Source organism: Lissotriton helveticus, chromosome 8, assembly GCF_964261635.1.
Source record: "Lissotriton helveticus chromosome 8, aLisHel1.1, whole genome shotgun sequence".
NCBI lineage: Eukaryota > Metazoa > Chordata > Amphibia > Caudata > Salamandridae > Lissotriton > Lissotriton helveticus.
Window position 1 is genome coordinate 433,849,373 of NC_136069.1, and position 20,616 is coordinate 433,869,988.

The following is a 20,616-nucleotide window of genomic DNA, read 5'->3' on the forward strand; positions in this document are numbered from 1 at the left end:
AGACTCCAAAAAGGAAATAACAGATTCACTTGTAATCTCCCTTACCAAACTAACCTCAACCCATCTAGAATACAAATCCAATAAAACCAACATAAAAGGAGTTCGATGCTCACCATGTAAAGGCCCCACAATATCAATTGCGATTTCATCCCAAGGGGACCTAGGCAACCTCCTGCAAACCATTGGAGAAGACCTAGTCCTCAAAACTTTATCACTCGCCTGACAAGAAGAGCAATCTCTAACAGTGCGTTCCACCAACAAATCGATACCAGGCCACCAGAAATCCATTCGTATGCGTTCTTTCGTCTTTGAAATACCCAAGTGTCCCTCATGAGACATGTCCACCAGCACACTTCTGAGATTAACTGGAGGGACTAACCTAGTACCTCTCATGAGTAAACCATCTACCACTGCCAACTCATCAGCAATCAAAGACCAAGGTTTCTATAAAGAACGAGACCTACCACCTTCCAACAATTTAATGACTTCCTTCAAATCCTCATCCTTACTCAGCTCATCTCTCCAAGCATCTTCCTTCACCGCCCCCAAGGTAACATCACACACCTTTAATTCACTCTCAAAATCGTCTGTTAAAGCTTCCTCAACATTGTCTACAACATCCACCAGCCTAGACAGGCAATCTGCTGAGACATTCGTTTTTCCTGGGATATACTCGAACCTGAACACAAACTCCTGCAAAGAAATTACCCATCTCCTTATTCTTGCAGAGATGGAGTCTAACCCCTTTTTTTCAAACACTTCCTTTAGTGGTTTGTGATCAGACCTGACGGTAAAAGAGGAACCCCAAACAAACTTCCTGAATTTATTCACAGCCCAATATATACCTAGCGCCTCTTTCTCTATGACAGAGTAATTCAACTCTGCTCCCTTCAAACATCTCGAAGCACAAGCTATCAAGACCTCCTTGTCTTTCCTCACCTGTAACAACAAAGCACCCAGACCCTTACTGCTAGCATCTGTTACAATAAACGTCGGATCCCCTGGAACAAACGCCTGTAAATTTGGTGCATTCCTCAGATCCATCTTCACCTGATCAAACTCTCTGCTGCACTCCTCAGTCCAATTAAACACAACATTTTTACACATGATTTTCCTCAGATTGACAGTCTTATCTGCGAAGTTTCTGACAAACTTATTGTAAAATTCTGCCATGCCCAAAAATGATGAAACCTCTTCTTTTGAACATGGTTCCTTCAATTTTTTAATAGTTTCCACAAGATCCTTCTTTGGAGATATGCCCTTCCTTGAAATGTGGTGGCCCAAATAATCTAGCTCATTGACACCAAACTTGCACTTGCTCTGACGCAGAGTTAAACCAACTTCCAACATTTTCTTCAACACCAGGCAAACTCTCTCATCATGTTCCTGTTCATTCTTACCAGAAATGAGAACATCATCCTGATAACATCTTACCCCCGGTATTCCTTTGAACAGGTCTTCCATAATTCTCTGGAATACCGAGGCAGCTGAAACCAGCCCAAAAGGCATTCTTAAGAACTTGAATGCACCCATAGGTGTAATGAAACTAGTAAGCTCTTGACACTCCTTTTTTAACGGAACTTGGTGATAGGCCGAAGCCATATCTAAGGTGGTGAAATAGCATGCACCATCTAATGTAGAAACCAACTCCTCTATGTTTGGCAAAGGGTACTTGTCAACTATCACCTCTTTATTTAAAGCACGAAGGTCAACACACAGCCGAATCTCATTATTAGGCTTTCTCGCGACCACAATTGGTGCGAGCCACTCAGTAGCTTCTACTGGTTGTATAACCCCAGTTGCCAACAACTTCTCAATTTCTTTACCCACGGCATCCTTTACACAAATTGGAATGCGTCTTACTTTAGCAGCCACAGGCACCGCACCCAACTTCAGTTTGATGTTGTGATTGTACCCCTTTATACATCCCAGTTTTTCACTGAATAACTCTTTGAAGTTCTTTACGAACTTGTTCTCCACATTGTCTACAGCCTGTACTTGAATAACAGGATGAGCATTTGGATTGAGGCTTACACCCAACCTTGCCTGATGAGACCAACTCAACAAGTTGTCCCCCCTGTTTACCACATAAACTTTTGCTTCTGTGTACCTCCCCTTATATTCAATGCAGTCAAAAAAGTAACCCATTATTTTTATGGGATGTTCTTGATAACCAGTTGGTCTTATATCTGGTTTACACAAAGACTTTTCCTTTCCAAACACATTTTCAAACACCTCGTTTGAAATAAAAGTAACATGTGAGCATGAATCAAATTTCATCAACACACTTGCTTTCCCAATCAACACATAATCAGAAGGATGTTCAACGACATCATCATTAATCTGAAAGCTAACCAATTTAGTCTCAGTCTTCGTATCCCTCCCAACTCTTGTTCTGCAATTTCTTCCAATGTGTCCCTCTCTACCACACACATTGCAATAGAACTTAAGAGCAGGACACTCTCTCGCATTAGCCATATGTCCATATCTCCCACATCTATAACAAGTTCCTTGAAAAGGAGTTGTGAACTTCCTACTTGTCTGTATTTTAGAAGCACCACCATCAACCTCCCCTTTCAACTTTTCCTCCACACATACTTCTTTTTTTTTCCTCATCCTCTCTCTTCACAGCCTGACACACCACTTCCTGCGTTGAAGAACTACTTGACTTTTCCTCCTTTTTTTTCTTGTTTAGTTCTCCAACGCATTTTAACATGTGCTCAACCCTTTTTGCAATACCTACCACCTCTTCCAATGCAGGTTCATCCTTTAGCCACAACTCTTCCCTTATCTTATCACTCACATATCTCAAAACAAACTGATCTCTAATTCGTTCTTCCACCAAACCCCCAAACTTGCAACTTGAAGCTAACTTTCTTAGTGCAGTAATGTACTCCTCAACACTCTCTTCCTTACCCTGCTCCCGTAACCCGAAATAGTACCTTTCCATGATTGTACTCACTTTAGGAAGATAATGTAAATCCAACTGCCTAGCACACACCTCATACTCATTCAATCCTCTTTGTTCTGCTTGAGGAATGACTGGAAGAGTCTCCAAAATCTCCTGGCCTTCTCCGCCCAAACAATGCATCAATAAAGCATGCTTCCTTTCACCACTCAAATTTACACCACACACCCTTGCGTAATTTTCAAATATTTTTTTCCATTTTTTCCACCTAATGAGTGGTTCTCCTGGTTCCATCAGAAAGAAGGGGGGTGCAGTTACATTCTGCATTTTACTGCCCAAGCTCCACTCAACACTCTTACTCTTATTCCACTTTTTAACCACAAACAACAATGATCCCCCACCCTTCCCTCAAAGGTGTGCCTATCACCGTCGACAGGCTTCAAGTTCCACAGTGTAGAACTTAAAAAATGAGTCTGGTTTTCCTTTTCGGCAGTTCTCAGTACTACTCCAAGTTCGAGTCACTTACTCCATCCACCTTGCTCTCACAACTTTTCTCTTCTTCCAGTTTTCATTCGCTTTCCTTGCAACAGGTCCTTCTGTCCTCCTTCACCATTGAGGATGAAACCCTTTTAATGTATCACTCCAAACTGTTGTTTCACCGGATGCAATCCTCTTGAAATATCAGAAAAACGAAAAAAAAAACGATAAAAAAATCCAAGATGGCCGCCACTAATCCATCACAAACAAACAGTCTTGTTTCCAAAGTGAATTGGGCTTTCTTTTCTTCTTTTTCCCAAACCAAGTCAAAATGGCCGCCACAACATTAAATGTTTCTTTCTTTGGCTATTCGAGCTTGTTTTTTTTTATTCTTGAAACTTGCCCATTCCAAGATGTCCGCCAACTTTTCTTCAAACCAATAGACTTTTTTCTAAGGGAAATCACCCTCGAAAACTGGTGTCAGTTACAAACTTCGTTTTTTTCCTAATTTCTTCCAAAAATCATTGTAAAAGTCTACCTTTGCCGATTTTCGTCGCGTTTTCGACGTTCTCCACCTCCTTCACTGCGTTTTCTTCGCTGGGTGACAGCTGTACCATGGAGATGTTGATCAATCTTCCTTCATCGACATACCAGTCACGTGAGGTTTTCTCTTAGTATTTAGCTAATCTCCTGTTGTTGAGGCTGTCCTGCACGAGTAGATCCCATCCACAAGCGTCGCCAGTGTAATAATGTGGAATATACACAGTATTGTGTCCAATAGGTTATATTTATTCAGCCCCAGCCAACAGTCAGCTCACAACTGACAATCCTGGAATGACCAGTTATGGGAACCTTGGTGTCATGTGGTTCCAAGCACTAGGTTCCAACATGGAACCAGAATACAGAGGAAGACAGGTCATCACAATGAGCACTTAATTGTTAGAGTCCAAGCCTCAGCAATCTAAGAAATATATTGCTGAACCAGTGTCTCATGTTGCTGAGGTTTCGTCAATCTGGTGTTGCAGATGAACTTTCGGTGAGCATCGCAGTCCTCCTTGCTAGAGTCTCCTTAACCCCTTCCACGCTCATGACGAGCTGGGCTCGTCATGAGGTAGCCTCCTCGCACGCTCATGACGAGCCCAGCTCGTCACGTAACATGCGCTTTACAAAATCTCAGCGTGCGAGCGGAATTCCGCCCGCACGCATGCGGTTAACTAAGTTGCAGCCCCTTTGGGAACCGCTTCCATGACCTACTCACTTTTCGCTCATTTATGACTGCTGGTATGTTGGTTGAATGTCAAAACAATGTGGAAAGAATTAAGGTCTGACATAAATATTGTGGCTTAACCATTGATTTAAAAATTATTGTCCTGTCAGGAATTAGTTTCAATTCTTCCTCAACAAAATCAACTAATTCAAAGCATCTATACCACTCCTGTCTAACAGCTTCTCAAGCGTTAACTCCTTCTTTAACTAAATTTGTTGGTCTGAAGATAACTTACTAATGATCGTCAGAATCCTAAAACTGTCATCCTAATATGACATCATCATCCAAGTGAAAATAATGAAAAAGAATTTCTAACTCCTTAGAAAGACTTGGTGACATCTAATCAATACATCCCTTCATGAAGGCATCTTCACCGAGGGTCAAATAACCCCCTTGTCTAGGCACAGTTATTAAAAAATGTACCAAAACACAATGATCTTTTCACATCACAAAAAACGATCTCTATGCTCTCTGGATCTGGATTCCACAAAGATTACAGCACGGAAACAACCACCTTAAAAATAGTTAACGACAGCATACTAGCCAAAAGATGTGCATGTCTGCTTGTCTTCTTTGACCTTTTCACAGCCTCAGACACTAGTCTTCACAGAAGACCCACTAAGATCTTCAAGACCCAAATCTGAGCTAAAGTTCTGAAAGGGTTCACTTACTTTCTCACTAATCGTAAACTGATGGCAAGACGTGCTAATACTTCATCAAACACATTTTACAGCACATGTGGCATCCCCCAGGGTTACATCCTCTCTCCAGTACAATTTGATCTATCTATGGAGCCGTTGATAGACCATAAGGCACGCAAATGTCAAGATCCACCAATATGCTTGAAATTAATTTTCACTGTAAAAGACTGCATAAGAATGCAGCATACCTGGATGGCCAGCCACTGCATCAACCCTAATCTAGCCAAAACTGATTTCATTCTCGTGCACAAAGACCACCACCTCAAATTCATCTTCGAATGTCTCAAGGAACTGCACGTCTTTCATCCAAAGTAAAATCGTTAAGCATTTGGATTGGCCCCTCCCTTTCTCTGACATACCACATTGAGAAATCTGCCAGACTATCTCTACCCTAAAGAAAACTCAATGCTTATCTCCCACCAATTGACTTCTGCCTGGTCATCCAATCTATGGCTATCACCGCCATTGCAAACAGAAATGCAATTCTCCTCGGATTCCTTCAAACCCATTTACTGAACATCTTACTCAAATTTGATCACTTCCCCCAGTGCTGACAGAACAACATTGGCGCCTCACCTTAATAAAATAGAAATTAGCCTGCATTACTTTTAAAGCAATTCATTCCCCTTTTCCAAACTACCTAGGCTCTGCCATAAAACTATCTGGCGGCATGAAACATCTTAGAACAGCCATACTTAGACTTGTATCTAAAAAAAATTCAACCAAGTCAGTCAAATCCCAGTCCTTCACAGGAGTAGCACCTTCTCTCTGAAACCTGCTCCCCCCTGAAATGCACTGCCAAGAAAAAGACTTGCTCACTTTCCACAAACAACTAAAAACCTTTGTGCTCAACATGTACTTGAACTGATCATACACTGAACTTCTCTGCAAATGATCTCCTGTACTATTTAGTCTCAAACACTAGTCTTAACCTTCTCTCCCCCCGACTCTGCCCTCTTTTCTTACCCTCTCCTGCCCTCTTTTCTTACCCTGCCTTTTTCCTCCATCCTCCCTTCTTCATCCCCCTCCTCGTCCATGTCTTTCCAGGGTCAGACTAGGACAGAAAATAGGCGGGACACCAATACTAAAGTAGGCCCCCTCAGTAAATTTAATTGAATAAAAAAGGCCCTTGTTTACAAATTAGTGAATTTTTGAACTTGTAAAGACTTGCTGTATATGTGTTTTGCACAGTGTGTAAGACTGCATGAATTTGAGCTTGCAGCAGGCAATGCTTGTTTTAATATCAGGGAGATCCATGAAAGATCTTCCATCAGACTATAAAACAGACCCACAAACAGCCAGAAACACCGGCCCACATAATGACCCGTGCAACCAGCCTATCGGGCGCTGCCAGATTGTCATTTGGGCCAGTCTGATCCTGCCTTTCGCCCCACCTCCCCCTATCTCTCAGCTACCTCTGTGTTCCAACCCCAAGTCTCTCTGCTTTCTCTCTTGCCTCTGTACTTCTTTTAGCCCTCCTACCTTTATGTTTCCCTCACATTCTCTTCACAACTTCTGATGTCCCTGCAATACTTCTCTTATATCTCCCCACTCCACCTTCACTTTCCCATCCTTCATCATACCTAAATCTTTGTCCAACCCAAGACTCCTGTTTGCCCTTACTTCGTCTCTTCTGTCTCTCTCTCTCCCTTTTCACCACTTTCTCTCTCTCCCTTCAATCTATCTTATCTGTTGAACCCACCTCACCTGTTAATCCTTCTGCTCTTCCTTTCTGCTTTACTTCTTCCATCCACCTACAACTTATGTCTCCTTTGGAGCTGAGCATGTGGTGCTGACGTAGTGAAGCAATACTGCTGAGCAGCTGAACAGGCTGAACAGCCATGCCAAGCTGGCCAAATGCGGCATTCAGGCTGTGTTCTGGAAGCCTCCGCAAGTTGCTGACTGCTGCCACATCTGCAAGCCAAGGCCAGGACCAGGCCTCAAACCGGACCACAGAGGCTGCAGTATGATTTGTACGCCTGGGCACTCCACTCGCGGAGTTTGCAGAGTTTTTCCAACTCCGCACTCTGCATAGCATGCAGAGTTCGGAAAAACTCCGCTCGACATAGCGGAGCTGAGTTTTTTCTTTACTCGCCTTCACCAATGTTAAGTTAGCAAGCACGAGAGATGATAATCTTACTCCAAGCCACCTCACAGCAAGATTTCTCAACGTGGGCGGTCACAGATGGTTGCAACCGCTCATGTTGAGAAACCTTTCGTTCACGTTGATGAAGCTTCCACTTGAGTAGCAGAGAGAAGCAACAACCTTTTGTGCTGTGTGTGGTGCCCTTCGCGTTGATTTAACAGCGTGGGACAAACTACTGGCTCTAAAAAGCAATGCGAATGGTGCAACGTAACACACTCTACTGTGTGGCATGGTGGTGCTTGTTTGTCACTTCGCAGAGTTCCGCATAGCCACAAACTCCGCCCAGGTCTAATGATTTGGCGGCAGTGACATAGGCTCCAGGTGCGGAGCAGAGCACAGCGGTGTGTTTATTATCCGACTGCATTCCTGTAAGCGCCGCATGCTGCTGTTTTGAGCCCAGTGCTGGGCTGCGGAGGTCACAGGAGGATCAAGCTGTGAGTGACTGCTGTTGGCGGGAGCTGCTGCCGATGAGCAGGAGAGTGCTGTGAGTCCTGGAACAGCCGTGAATCCATCACCGAGTCTACTACCATGGATGTTCAGTGACTGCAAGTGCCAATAAGTGGCAATAGGAGCAGACCCCCTTCAGGTTGGTGTCTGCCGGCAAGCATTGGCGGTAAGTGAACTAGGCTTTCTCTCCTGTGGTGAGCAGAAGCGGCTTGCGCTAGGCCGGTGAGGTTTGCTTACGGGGAGGTGCCTATTTGTTCAATGGTGCAGGATTTTGACTGCCTTCCCCTCTTGCAATTGCTGGGGCCCCTGATGGGGACATTGTGCTGTCCCCACCCACCCACCAGGCCTCAATCATTTTTACCTGCCTGCTCAGCTTGGCTCAGTTCCAGTGGCCAAGCCACTAAGACATTGATTGGGACGCGGGAGGGAACAGGAGAGACCAGTGAAAACCTGCTGGAGCACCAGTGGCAGTGGCTAGGAAGGGATGGAGGTCGGGCTGATAGGAGCAAGGCACCATACAGCCAGGTACCCAAACACCCCATTATAGGGAGCAAAACAGGCTCTGACATATACCTGTCCTGTGAAAAAGAGGGAAGGGCTAGTGGTGTCATGGAAACGGCTGACCCTAGGTCCTTATAATCTGATGTCAGTGCGGATTGTGATTCCATGTCTTGTGCTTGACACTGTCTTTGGCTTTAGCCTGGTAGCTGTTTAAGGCGTGACCCAGGGATGTATGTCATGACAACAGGGGCTTTACCCCGCGCTGCCATTACGACGCATCCATTACAACGACTTGCACTGTAGGCGCTGGATCCAGCCCACTTAACAGTAGGGAAGGTGTTGGAATAGAAAATAAAGCTATTCCTTTACCAAGATCGCCCTCCAGCGCAAGTCGTTGTAACAACTTGCGTTGTGATGGCAGCGTTGTGATGGCAGCGTCGTAATGGCAGCGCGGGTTAAAACCCACGTTGTCATGGCTGTCTCCCTGACCCAGTTCATTAATCTTATTGATAGTTCTGTTGGCACTTCTGGCCCTTCTCAGCCCTCAGATTGGACTTTTTATTGGACTGGATTTATTTGACCGTCGGCCTTGGTACCTTTGCCCCCAAGTACACTAGAGTTTTGGGGCCGGGAACACGCATGCTGTCTGTGTCGGACAGGTGTAAAGGGACCTCTGTGTCTCTTCTCTTTCTTTCTTTTTTCTTTTTTCAAATTTTGTGGTTACAATGATAGTGAAGAAATTACGCTCTGGTCATGTAATCTCTTCTAACCTAAAAATAAAGACATCTGTTAACCGGAATAAAGGCTCCCACCTATAAACATATAAATCCCTTCCGTCAATTTCTGGATTCTTTAAAAAAATAGATAAAGTTATGCATAAAGAGGCAGAAGAAGCTTTGAGTTTCTTTTATCCGGCAGCCTCCACATTAGCTGTGCTTTCCATGCCTTTGACTCAATCGAGCATAAATGAGAACTAGTATTTTTTTTTTTCCTCGCTTGATAATAATGAGCCTTCAGGACTGGACAAAAATGGGAAAGGAGTGGGGTGCTAAATCCCCTACAATGTTGGTTGGTATATGTGATCCAGAGGGGTTGGACAACAAGCCTTTGAAAGAGATGCCTGTGCTCTTAATTCCATTGTCTGAGGGACATACTTCTAGCAAGTGTTGTAAAGGAAATTTATTTCCGTCTTCTTCAGTGCCTCCCCTGCTGCGACTGGGGGAAGGTCTGCCTTCAGGCTTTGAAGACACCCCTGGAAGAGTTGATGATGCCAACAAAGAGGAGGTTCTTCTCGTGGAGGACTGATTTTACCCTGCCAGACATTGATTTGGACTATCGGTGAATGTCGGCAGGAGCAACTTTTCGGCAGGACAGGTGTTTTTCCTGACAACGTTTGGGTGTGATGTTGGTCATCACAATACAAACTTATCTACGAGCTCCTCCTGGTCAACATTCTACAGTAGTTCTCTGTCCTTAGGTGGCTCCTCCCCAGATCATAATCATTTTCTATCCCCAAGTGCACAGTGGAACATAAACCCACCTGATAATGGAGGTGGGGGTGTTTCATCAGATAATTTGTTCTGTATTGAAAAAGTTTTATCTTCTATAATGTCTCTATTAGAGAAATCTGTGTGTTGAGTACTGGTCATGTATTTGATATGTTGTTGTCAATTTTGTTGGAGGTCCAGAATGTTAACAAGTGTGGCTCTGCTACATTAATAATAATATTAATAAGTTGATTCTCAGGTCCGCATTGGTTAAAGCCTGTCAAGGGGTTAGGGACACTTTTGTACAAGTTGGCAGGGGCAACTCTTCCGTTATGGTGGAGAAGTGTCACCCATACCCCCTGCTGAAAGCCAGCAAAGGACAAAAATAAAATTATAATAACATTTTTTATTAGTGTTTTATTTTTCATCCTGAAGGCTGTGAGCCGAGGGAAGGGCATGGCCACCCATACTGACACTGCAGCTGCAGCACCAGGGAGGAAGGAGGAGTGCTAAGTGCACCTGATAGTTTGGTTGGACCTCTGGGGAAGAACAAACCGTCCTGCACACTTAGCATTTCTCCACCTGAGCTGTGTTGTACAGCTGGGTGGAGAAACCAGCACAGGCTCCCAGTCTATGTCTGAGTGCAGGACCAAGGTACTCAGAACAATAGTATTCCCAGCATGAATTATTATTAACTCTTTATTGATTGGTTTAGCAAACCATTTACAATTTAAAACATGACAAAATCCAACAATAAAATAACAGTAACAAATGTTAAAAACTGTGGATTTAAAATTACTAAAAATTCGGTGAACCATAATGGGCTAATAATGCTCTACTGGAAGACATCACTCTAGCTTTCAGATGGTCTGGACTCAAATTTGATTATTGAGTCTGTTAACTCGGCCACCGTACTAAGATGGCGAGGGTTTAGATGTGTATATGGCTTCCAATTGTTTTGACGCTTTGTGGATGAATTTTGCAAGCCCAATATTTAGCATGGTGTTGTCAGGGTTAAGAGCTGCCATTATTGCTTGGCGGCAAGATCGAACTCCCAATATAATACATTGTCCTCACAGCAGTGTCTGTCTGGCTGTGAGCAATACAGGGCATGCACAGACAATGTGTTCCATTGTTTCTGAATGTTAACCACAGAGCCTGCATTCAGTGCTGCTACTTGGCCGGCGCAATTCGGGGAGGTTCTTCAGAAAGGGCCAGTCGCCCATCCTCAGCGCTAAAAACGTATTTTTCCAATAAAGTGCATATTTGCTTGAGAGATAGAGTGGCTGAGCACCCACCCAGGCGTGTTTCCTCTTTGACAGTGTTGCTCTGTCCGAGTTAAAGGACCACAATCTAACAGTTTTTTTAATGCAAGCCTTTAGCACCAGGTGAGAGGGATTTTCTTCCCAGAGGTCTTTTTCTCCTAGTAACTGTAAACTGCGGTCCAAGTGTTGCCGATGCTTATGGCTGGTCTGATTTTTCTGTATTTCCTGCCATAGTCGGGCCTCCAAGGAACCCTCCCGGGCACGGCGCAGTCTATGACATAGTTTAATAAATGTGCCTGCCTCCACACCGTGGTGGTTTTGTAATACCAGTTCAAGTCTCACTTGGGCTGGCGAGGCGGATCTGGAAAACCGAAAAGCTCTTTTGAAAATTTTGATTAATACGTTGGTTGTGCCCGTAGTAACCTCGTGCCCATACGTCAAGGAATTGATTACCTTAGCTTTCATCACTTGCAGCATGGGGGTCAAGCTGGTGCCTAGTAACTGTTTTGCCAATTTTGCAGCAGCTTTTAGGAAATATGTATATTATTCCCGGTAAATCTTTTGATCACCTGGTGAGCACATGTTTTACCTTCATTTATCATATTAGTATGGTAGAAGATTGGTCCTTGGTAATAATCATGGGGAATTTAAATGCAAAGGTTTCCAACTCTGCTACTTCAACCATCGCTAATGTTGAAAAAGAAGAATCGTGGTCTATCCTGGAGATTTCTTTACCAGAAAAAATCAGAACAGATAGGCACTGTTTACTTTTACTGGATTATTTCAGGAAGTATGAATTGGTGCTTCTGAATAGACGGATACCAGATGGTGAGTCAGTCTCTTACACTTTTCATTCAACTCTAGGCAGAGTTTACTTGATTATGTGATACCGTCCTATCAAGTGTTTGGGACTTGGTCCAAATGTACTGTGCTTCCAACCAACGTTAGTGATCATAGCATAGTCTGTGTGATATTTGTGTTTAAATTTCAGGAACTACCGCCCTGGGACCTATCAAATTGTGAGGTTGGCTTTAACAAGTTCAATCTGACGCTCATAAATGGTTCTCCCCAGACCTCAGGGCCAAAAAACGTATTGTCCGCCAGAAGGAACGTGAGTGGAGAAGGGATTATGATCCTTCTGAGAAAACCCAATACTTGGCTGCTCGCTCCACCTATATGAAGGCCATTCTCTTAGCCAAAGCAGAATTCTTTTCCAACATTATTGAAAGCTCTATCAATAGGTCGAAGGACATTTTCTCTATTGTTGATAAGCTCACCAACCCGGCAAGAACCCAGCCCAAACCTAAAGCTACACAAGAATTTTGTGATACCCTCAATAAATATTTTCAAGATAAAATTAGGCTTATGAAGTCTAGTATTCCAGTTAGCCTTCCCACTCCCCATGATGCTACCCTCCTTTCCAATACTTCCTCCCTTGACTCCTTCCCTTTGCTGGATGTCCCGTCCTTGCTCGCTCTGACAGCTAGGGTCAAATCAGGCTCCCCTCATGACTGTTGTCCACCTCAGATCTTAAAAAAGGTGATTACTGCCCTTCCTCTGCCCATATTGAGTCTTCTTAACAACTCTCTAGTATCGGGCGTGGTGCCAAGCTCCTTTAAAGAGGCTGTGGTAGTACCATTACAAAAGAATCCAGGCTGGGATCCTACCATACTTTCGAAGTATAGGCCTATTTCTCTGTTACCTTATTTGGCGAAAGTTTTGGAAGCTCACGTCACCACTCATCTTTCTAACTTCATCGAGCAGTCGGATTTTCTGGACCCTGCTCAAGCGGGATTTCGCCCAGCCCACTCTACTGAAGCGGTTAATACAGCAGTCCTGGATTCCCTACGCTACAATGCAGACCTAGGCATTCCCCAGGCCCTGGTTCTGCTTGATCTGTCGGCCGCGTTTGACACGGTCGACCATGACATCCTTCTCGACCGTGTCAAACTGGCCGGCATACGTGGCCTCGCCCATGATTGGGTTAGGTCTTTCCTTGGTTCCCGCTCTCAAACAGTAGGTCTCCCTCCCTTCTCCTCGTCCAAATTGCACACTACCAGCGGAGTTCCGCAGGGCTCTTCTTTATCACCGATTTTGTTCAACATTTACATGTTCCCTCTGTTGAATTTACTAAAATCTTTCAAAGTCAACACCTTCAACTATGCAGATGACCTGCAACTCACCTTTACCATCGATGACTCCCCTGAATCTGTCCTTCAATTTCAATCCACCTTGCTTTTTATAGGTCAGTGGATGGATAGTAACCATCTCAAGCTGAACTGCGGAAAGACAGAACTGGTTCTTTTCGGCAAAAGTAAGCTTTTCTGGGGACCACATTATTGGACTTCCAAACTTGGCCCCCCTCCTACTCCCTCCAAATTTGTGAAAAGCTTGGGGGTACTGATTGATGATGAGCTCTCACTGAGACCTCACGTTAATGCTGTGGTGTCATCGTGCTTTTTCCAGCTTCGGAAAATAAAGAAGATCAGCCGACTGTTCACCCAATCCGCCCTGACCCAGGTTGTAATGGCCCTGGTGCTGTCGCACTTGGATTATTCCAATGCTATTTACCTCAGCCTACCGATCTCCCTTAGCAAGCGTCTGCAGCTGGCTCAGTACCAAGCCGCCAGACTTATCTATCGCCTCCCTCGCTGGCAATCTGCTAGACCGCTGCTTAAGCAACTTCATTGGCTTCCTGTTGTACAACGCACTCTTTTTAAAGCTGCCTGCATGACGTTTAAAGCTCTTAATGTTCGCAGCCCCAGCTTCATTCAGGATCTTTTGCCTAAATACATTCCCTCGCGCAATCTTCGGTCTGCCTCTCAAACCCTTCTGATTTTCCCCCGCTTCAAATTCCAATGTAAGGGAGGACGTAGGTTTGCCACGCTTGCTGCCACGCTGTGGAACACTCTCACCCTGGAGATCCGTTCTTCTACCACCCTTCTCCAGTTTAGGCAACAACTCAAGACGTGGCTTTTTGTGCAGACGCTGGTGTAACTCCTTTTTTTCTTTCCTCCTTGGATTTAGTTTCCAGCATTGTTGGTTAGCGCCATGAAACCTTCGGGTGTACGTGCGCTGTACAAATTCTGGATAAGATAATCGGGGTACCTTCTGGACAGCTAGGAATAATGAGACCCTGAGATCAAAAATGTAAGAATTATGTTTTGGATTAAATGAGTCTTTATCATGTGACCCTATAATTTGTTTTAAATCACACATGATGGGCTACGTAATATAGGCTCAAAAGATAAAGGTCATAAGCAACTGAAAAAGTGCAATCCAAAGCTAATGGTGCTAAACCAAGAAATACATTTCCTTATAAGGAGACAACATCAGTTATTTTCTACTTTAAAGACAACATGAAATATATTGACTTAAATGTATTAAATCTAGATCAAAAGCCAAAGAGTGCAGGAGTGAAAGTGATGATAAGTGGATTAATCTAAGGGAGGCCACTAATTCTAGGGGCTCCAGTAAATACTGGCGCCTGGTGGCTGAATATTGTGATTCTAGGGTAACAGTGCATGCAATTTCCATTCCTGAAAATGTCTGAGTGAGTTATATTTCTAAGTTGTACTTTAATAATCCTGGGGGAGCTGATCCTGTTGAGCTCGGTGCAATTGAAAAATTGCTCCTATTGTGTGGTGCCTCATCTCAAACCGAGATTGTTGGTTTTATACAAAATGTGAGAACATCTGGAGCAATGGGGCCTGATTAGATCGCATCTCAGCTATATAAAATGAGGCCTTAACCTCAGCCTTAGCCTTTGTCTGTTCTTTGAATATTGCCAACAAGCTGGAAAAATCCCTTCATCTTGTAGGAGTAGTGTCATCATACCACTTTATAACAAACATTGGTATAGCCAATAGGTCTTGCCTTTGGGGCCTTTTAAGTGATTAGGCAGAGCTATTGACTTTGCCAATGTGTTTAAGCTGTAGAGAAGTGTGGCTGTTGTGCACCATGCTTAAAAGTTGTAATAAAAAAGTGCCAGAAGCATTTTTGTTACCTTATATATGACCAAAAAGACATTATGTCCAACAGAACGACCATATTAAAAAATGTATGTACAATAAAAAAGTCCTCATTTTTCTTTTGTTCTTGCAATGCTTGTTAAAGTTTTTTTTTGAGGGGGCATAAACAATTGGAGGTTGAACGTTGTGAACTAGTACCTGTATAAAAGCACTAGCAGGGGCCCGACTCTAGGGGAGAATCAACAGATGTCAGATTCCGAGAGCAGGCTGAGGTGGTGTTGAGTGATGTTGAGGTGGTAGTGGTGGTGGTGGTGGTGGTGGTGGTGACTGGTGCTGAGACAATGCTGAGGTGATGCTGAATGATACTTAGGTCTTGCTGAGAGAGGATGATGTGGTGTTGAGTGATGTTGTGGTGGTGAGTGATGCTGTGGTGGTGCAGATTGATGCTGTGGTGGCATTAAGTGATATTGTTGTGCCCCTGAGTGATGCTGTGGTGGTGCTGAGAGATGCTGTGGTGGTTGCTGAGTGATGCTGTGTTGGTGCTGAGTGATGTTGTGTTGGCCGTGAGTGATGTTGTGGTGTTGCTGAGTGATGCTGTGGTGGCGCTGAGTGTTGCTGTGGTGGCCCAGAGTGATGCTTTGGTGGTGCTGAGTGATGCTGTGCTGGCCCTGAGCGATGCTGTGCTGCCCCTGAGGGATGCTGCGCTGGCCCTGAGTGATGCTGTGGTGGTGCTGAGTGATGCTGTGGTGGTGCTGAGTGATGCTGTGGTGGCCCTGTGTGATGCTGTGGTGGTGCTGAGTGATGCTGTGGTGGCCCTGAGTGATGCTGTGGTGGTGCTGAGTGATGCTGTGGTTGTGCTGACTGATGTTGTGGTGTCCCTGAGTGATGCTGTGGTGGCCCTGAGTGATGCTGTGGTGGTGCTGAGTGATGCTATGGTGATGCTGACTGATGCTGTGGTGGTGCTGAGTGATGCTGTGGTGGTGCTGAGTGATGCTGTGGTGGCCTTGAATGATGCTGTGATGGTGCTGAGTGATGCTGTGGTGGTGTTGAGTGATGCTGTGTTGGCCCTGAGTGATGCTGTGGTGTCGCTGAGTGATGCTGTGGTGGTGCTGAGTGATTCTGTGGTGGCGCTGAGTGTTGCTGTGGTGGTGCCGAGTGATGATGTGGTGGGACAGAGTGATGCTGTGGTTGTGCTGAGTGATGCTGCCGTGACACAGTGTCTTTGCCTGTTACAGTGGGTAGAAGAAGGGTAGAAGAGGGGTAGAGGGGTAGAGGGGTAGAAGAGGGGTAGAGGGGTAGAAGATGGGTAGAAGAGGGGTAGAGGGGTAGAAGAGGAATAGAGGGGGTAGAGGGGAAGAGGAGGGGTATAGGGGTAGAAGAGGGGTGGAAGGAGGTAGAAGGGGTAGAAGAGGGATAGATGGGTATAAGAGGGGTAGAGGGGTAGTAGAGGGGTAGAGGGGTATGGGGTAAAATAGGGGTAGAAGGGTAGAAGAGGGGTAGAGGGGTAGAACAGGGGTAGAACAGGGGTAGACGAGGGGTAGAAGGGGGTAGAAGAGGGGTAGAGGGGTAGAAGGGTAGTATAGAGTAGTAACGGGGTGGAAGAGAGGTAGAGGGGTAGAAGAGGGGTAGGGGTGGAAGAGAGGTAGAGGGGTAGAAGAGGGGTAGAGGGGTAGAAGAGGGGTAGAGGGGTAGAAGATGGGTAGAAGAGGGGTAGAGGGGTAGAAGAGGAATAGAGGGGGTAGAGGGGTAGAGGAGGGGTATAGGGGTGGAAGGAGGTAGAAGGGGTAGAAGAGGGATAGATGGGTATAAGAGGGGTAGAGGGGTAGTAGAGGGGTAGAGGGGTATGGGGTAGAATAGGGGTAGAAGGGTAGAAGAGGGGTAGAGGGGTAGAACAGGGGTAGAACAGGGGTAGAGGAGGGGTAGAAGGGGGTAAAAGAGGGGTAGAGGGGTAGAAGGGTAGTATAGGAGTAGTAACGGGGTGGAAGAGAGGTAGAGGGGTAGAAGAGGGGTAGGGGGTGGAAGAGAGGTAGAGGGGTAGAAGAGGGGTAGAGGGGTAGAAGGGTAGAGGGGTTGATGGGTACTAGAGGGGTAGAAGAGGGGAAGAGGGGTAGAAGGGTAGAAGGGTAGAAGGGGGTAGAAGAGGGATAGAGGGGTAGAAGAGGGATAGAGGGGTAGAAGAGGGATAGAGGGGTAGAAGAGAGGTAGATGGGTAGTAGAAGGGTAGAGGGGTAGTAGAAGGGTAGAGGAGTAGTAGAGAGGTAGAGTAGTAGAGGGATCAATGGGTAGTAGAGGGGTAGAGAGGTAGTAGAGGGGTTGAAGAGGGGTGGAAGGGTAGACGAGGGGTAGAGGCGCAGAAGAGGGGTAGAGGGGTAGAAGAGTAGAGGGGGATAGAAGAGGGGTAGAGTAGAGGTAAAGGGGTACAAGAGAGGTAGGGGGTAGAAGAGAGGTAGATGGGTTTACAAGAGGTAGAGTAGAGGTAGAGGGGTAGAAGAGAGGTAGAGTAGAGGTAGAGGGGTAGAAGAGAGGTAGAGGGGTAGAAGAGAGGTAGAGTATAGGCAGAGGGGTAGAAGAGAGGTAGAGGGGTAGAAGTGAGGTAGAGGGGTAGAAAAGATGTAGAGGGGAGGTAGAGGGGTAATAGAGGTGTAGTAGAGGGGTTGTAGGGTAGAGGGGTAGAACAGGGGTAGAGGTGTAAAGGGGTACAGGTGTATAGGGGTAGAAGAGGGGCAGAGTGGTAGAGTGGTAGTAGAGGGGTAGAAGAGGGGTAGAGGAGTAGTAGAGTGTTAGAAAGGGGTAGAGGGGTAGTAGAGGGGTAAAGGTGTAGAGAGGTAGAGGGGTAGAAGAGGGGTAGAGGGGTGGAAGAGTAGAAGAGAGGTAGAGGGGTAGAAGAGAGGTAGAGGGGTAGAAGAGTAGAAGAGAGGTAGAGGGGTAGAAGGGAGGTAGAGGGGTAGAAGAGCGGTAGAGGGATAGAATAGAGGTAGAGTAGAGGTAGAGGGGTACAAGAGAGGTAGAGGGGTAGAAGAGAGATAAAGGAAAGGTAGAGGGGTAGTAGAGGGGTAGTAAGGTAGAGGGGTAGAAGAGGGGTAGAGGTGTAAAGGGGAAGAGGTGTAGAGGGGTAGAGGGGTAGAGGGGTAGTAGATGGGTAGAGGGGTAGAAGAGGGGTAGAGGGGTAGTAGAGGGGTAGAGGCATAGAGAGGTAGAGGGATAGAAGAGGGGTGGAGGGGTAGAAGAGGGGTAGAGGAGGGGTAGAAGAAGGCTAGAAGAGTAGAAGATAGGTAGAGGGGTAGAAGAGAGGTAGGGAGTAGAAGAGAGGTAGAGGGGTAGAAGAGTAGAAGAGATGTAGAGGGGTAGAAGAGAAGTAGAGGGAGAGAAGAGAGGTAGAGTAGAAGTAGAGGCGTAGAAGAAAGGTAGAGTTGAGGTAGAGTGGTAGAAGAGAGGTAGGGATATATAGGCAAATGAAAAGGAAGCTATCGATTACAGGAATGTGAAAGAAAGCTCTCCTATCTTGAAAGCTGATTACAAGCATCTCCTGAGAAACGTGGCAAAACTTTCAAACCAAAGAGGTTGAGGGGTAGAAGAGAGATAGAGTAGATGTAGAGGGGTAGAAGAGAGGTAGAGGGGTAGAAGAGAGGTAGAGTAGAGGTAGAGGGGTACAAGAGAGGTAGAGGGGTAGAAGAGAGATAAAGTAAAGGTAGAGGGGTAGTAAGGTAGAGGGATAGAAGAGGGGTAGAGGTGTAAAGGGGAAGAGGTGTAGAGGGGTAGAAGAGGGGTAGAGGGGTAGTAGAGGGGTAGAGGGGTAGTAGAGGGGTAGAGGGGTAGAAGAGGGGTAGAGGGGTAGTAGAGGGATAGAGGCGTAGAGAGGTAGAGGGATAGAAGAGGGGTGGAGGGGTAGAAGAGGGGTAGAGGAGGGGTAGAAGAAGGGTAGAAGAGTAGAAGATAGGTAGAGGGGTAGAAGAGTATAAGAGATGTAGAGGGGTAGAAGAGAAGTAGAGGGAGAGAAGAGAGGTAGAGTAGAAGTAGAGGCGTAGAAGAAAGGTAGAGTTGAGGTAGAGGGGTAGAAGAGAGGTAGGGATATATAGGCAAATGAAAAGGAAGCTATCGATTACAGGAATGTGAAAGAAAGCTCTCCTATCTTGAAAGCTAATTACAAGCATCTCCTGAGAAACGTGGCAAAACTTTCAAACCATGGAGTCGTTTGAAAGTTTCACCGTGTTTCTCTGGAGATGCTTGTAACGACGAATAACCTGATTCATTTAATTTAACAATTGGGTCAGCCCAGCTTTGCTTATTACGCAAATGACGAGAAAGCTTTCGACTTCAGGAATGTGAAAGAAAGCTCTCATATCTTGAAAGCTGATGGCCCATGGCAAGAGAGGAAAGTCATATGGCGCCTCTGCTCGTAAGCGCGCGCCCGCATGCGTAACCGCAAGCTCTAGGCCACAGTGGTAGCATTTTCTGAAGCCCTTACTAAAAGTCTCGCAGAGCAGCGAATGCGCTGGCTCAGGCAAGTCCTAAAAAGGGCCTAAATCATCCCTAGCAAGGTTTATAAACAAATAGCATTGTTAGATGCTACAGGTAAACCTTTCGCTAGGAGTTTACCTACAACAATGGGTTCAAGGAAACAATATTCTGGCACATGCATCAACATTTCATTTTGCGATTCTTTCTTTGCAAAATTTAAGGAATCGCAAATAAAGAATCGCAAAATGAAATGCATCATTTTTTTCGGTATTTTTTTGCGAATCGGTAAAAATCGCAATTTTTACCGAATCGCAGTTATTATGCGAATTTTTATTTGCGAATTCGCATTTTGTGAATTCGCAAATTGCGAAATCGGTTTTTTGATGCATTCTAATGACATCACAACCAGGAAGCCAGGAACCTAATCACACACACCTGTAGCCTTGTTCAAACTGAGGAGTGTCAGTTGGAGCTTTGCTTGCAGCAACTGGAGTAGTGCGTTTGTCTGCTGTTGAAGGTGAAATGGCCTCAGAAAATGCTGTTGAAGACCTGCATGCCAGGAAAAGGAAAATAAAATTCAGTGACCAGGAGCTGGAAATACTGATTGAGGAGGTCACTTTGAGGCAGGACCAGCTTTTTGGGAAGCAATCTCTTAAAGTTCCTGAAGGAGTCAAGAGAAAACTTTGGTTTGCAATACAAGCCAAAGTGAATGCAGTGGGGGTTGCCCACTGTGATATTAATAATCTCCAGAAACGCTGGTATGACCTGCGCAGTCGTGCCAAAGAAAGAATTGCTAACCGGATCAAGGCTGCGAAAAAAACTGGTGGTGGCACACCCAGGGATAGACCTAATACCCCTTTTGAGGACATGGTTGAAGGAACCCTTGCAACTGAGGCAGTTATTGGAGTTATACATATTGACACCTCAGAGCATGCTGGACCATCTCAAGGTATGAATACATACATACATTTTTCTTTTTGTGTAAATG

At 45.4% G+C, this 20,616-nt stretch overlaps 1 long non-coding RNA gene across 1 annotated transcript in view; it reads left to right on the forward strand.

The window, feature by feature from the left end:
- The first annotated feature begins 3,863 nt into the window (after positions 1-3,863).
- LOC144771671 (uncharacterized) overlaps positions 3,864-20,616 on the forward strand; it is a 115,373-nt gene continuing 98,620 nt past the window's right edge. Inside the window, exon 1 of the long non-coding RNA XR_013599422.1 lies at positions 3,864-4,043. This is a non-coding gene — a long non-coding RNA (uncharacterized LOC144771671). The remainder of the gene's footprint in view (positions 4,044-20,616) is intronic.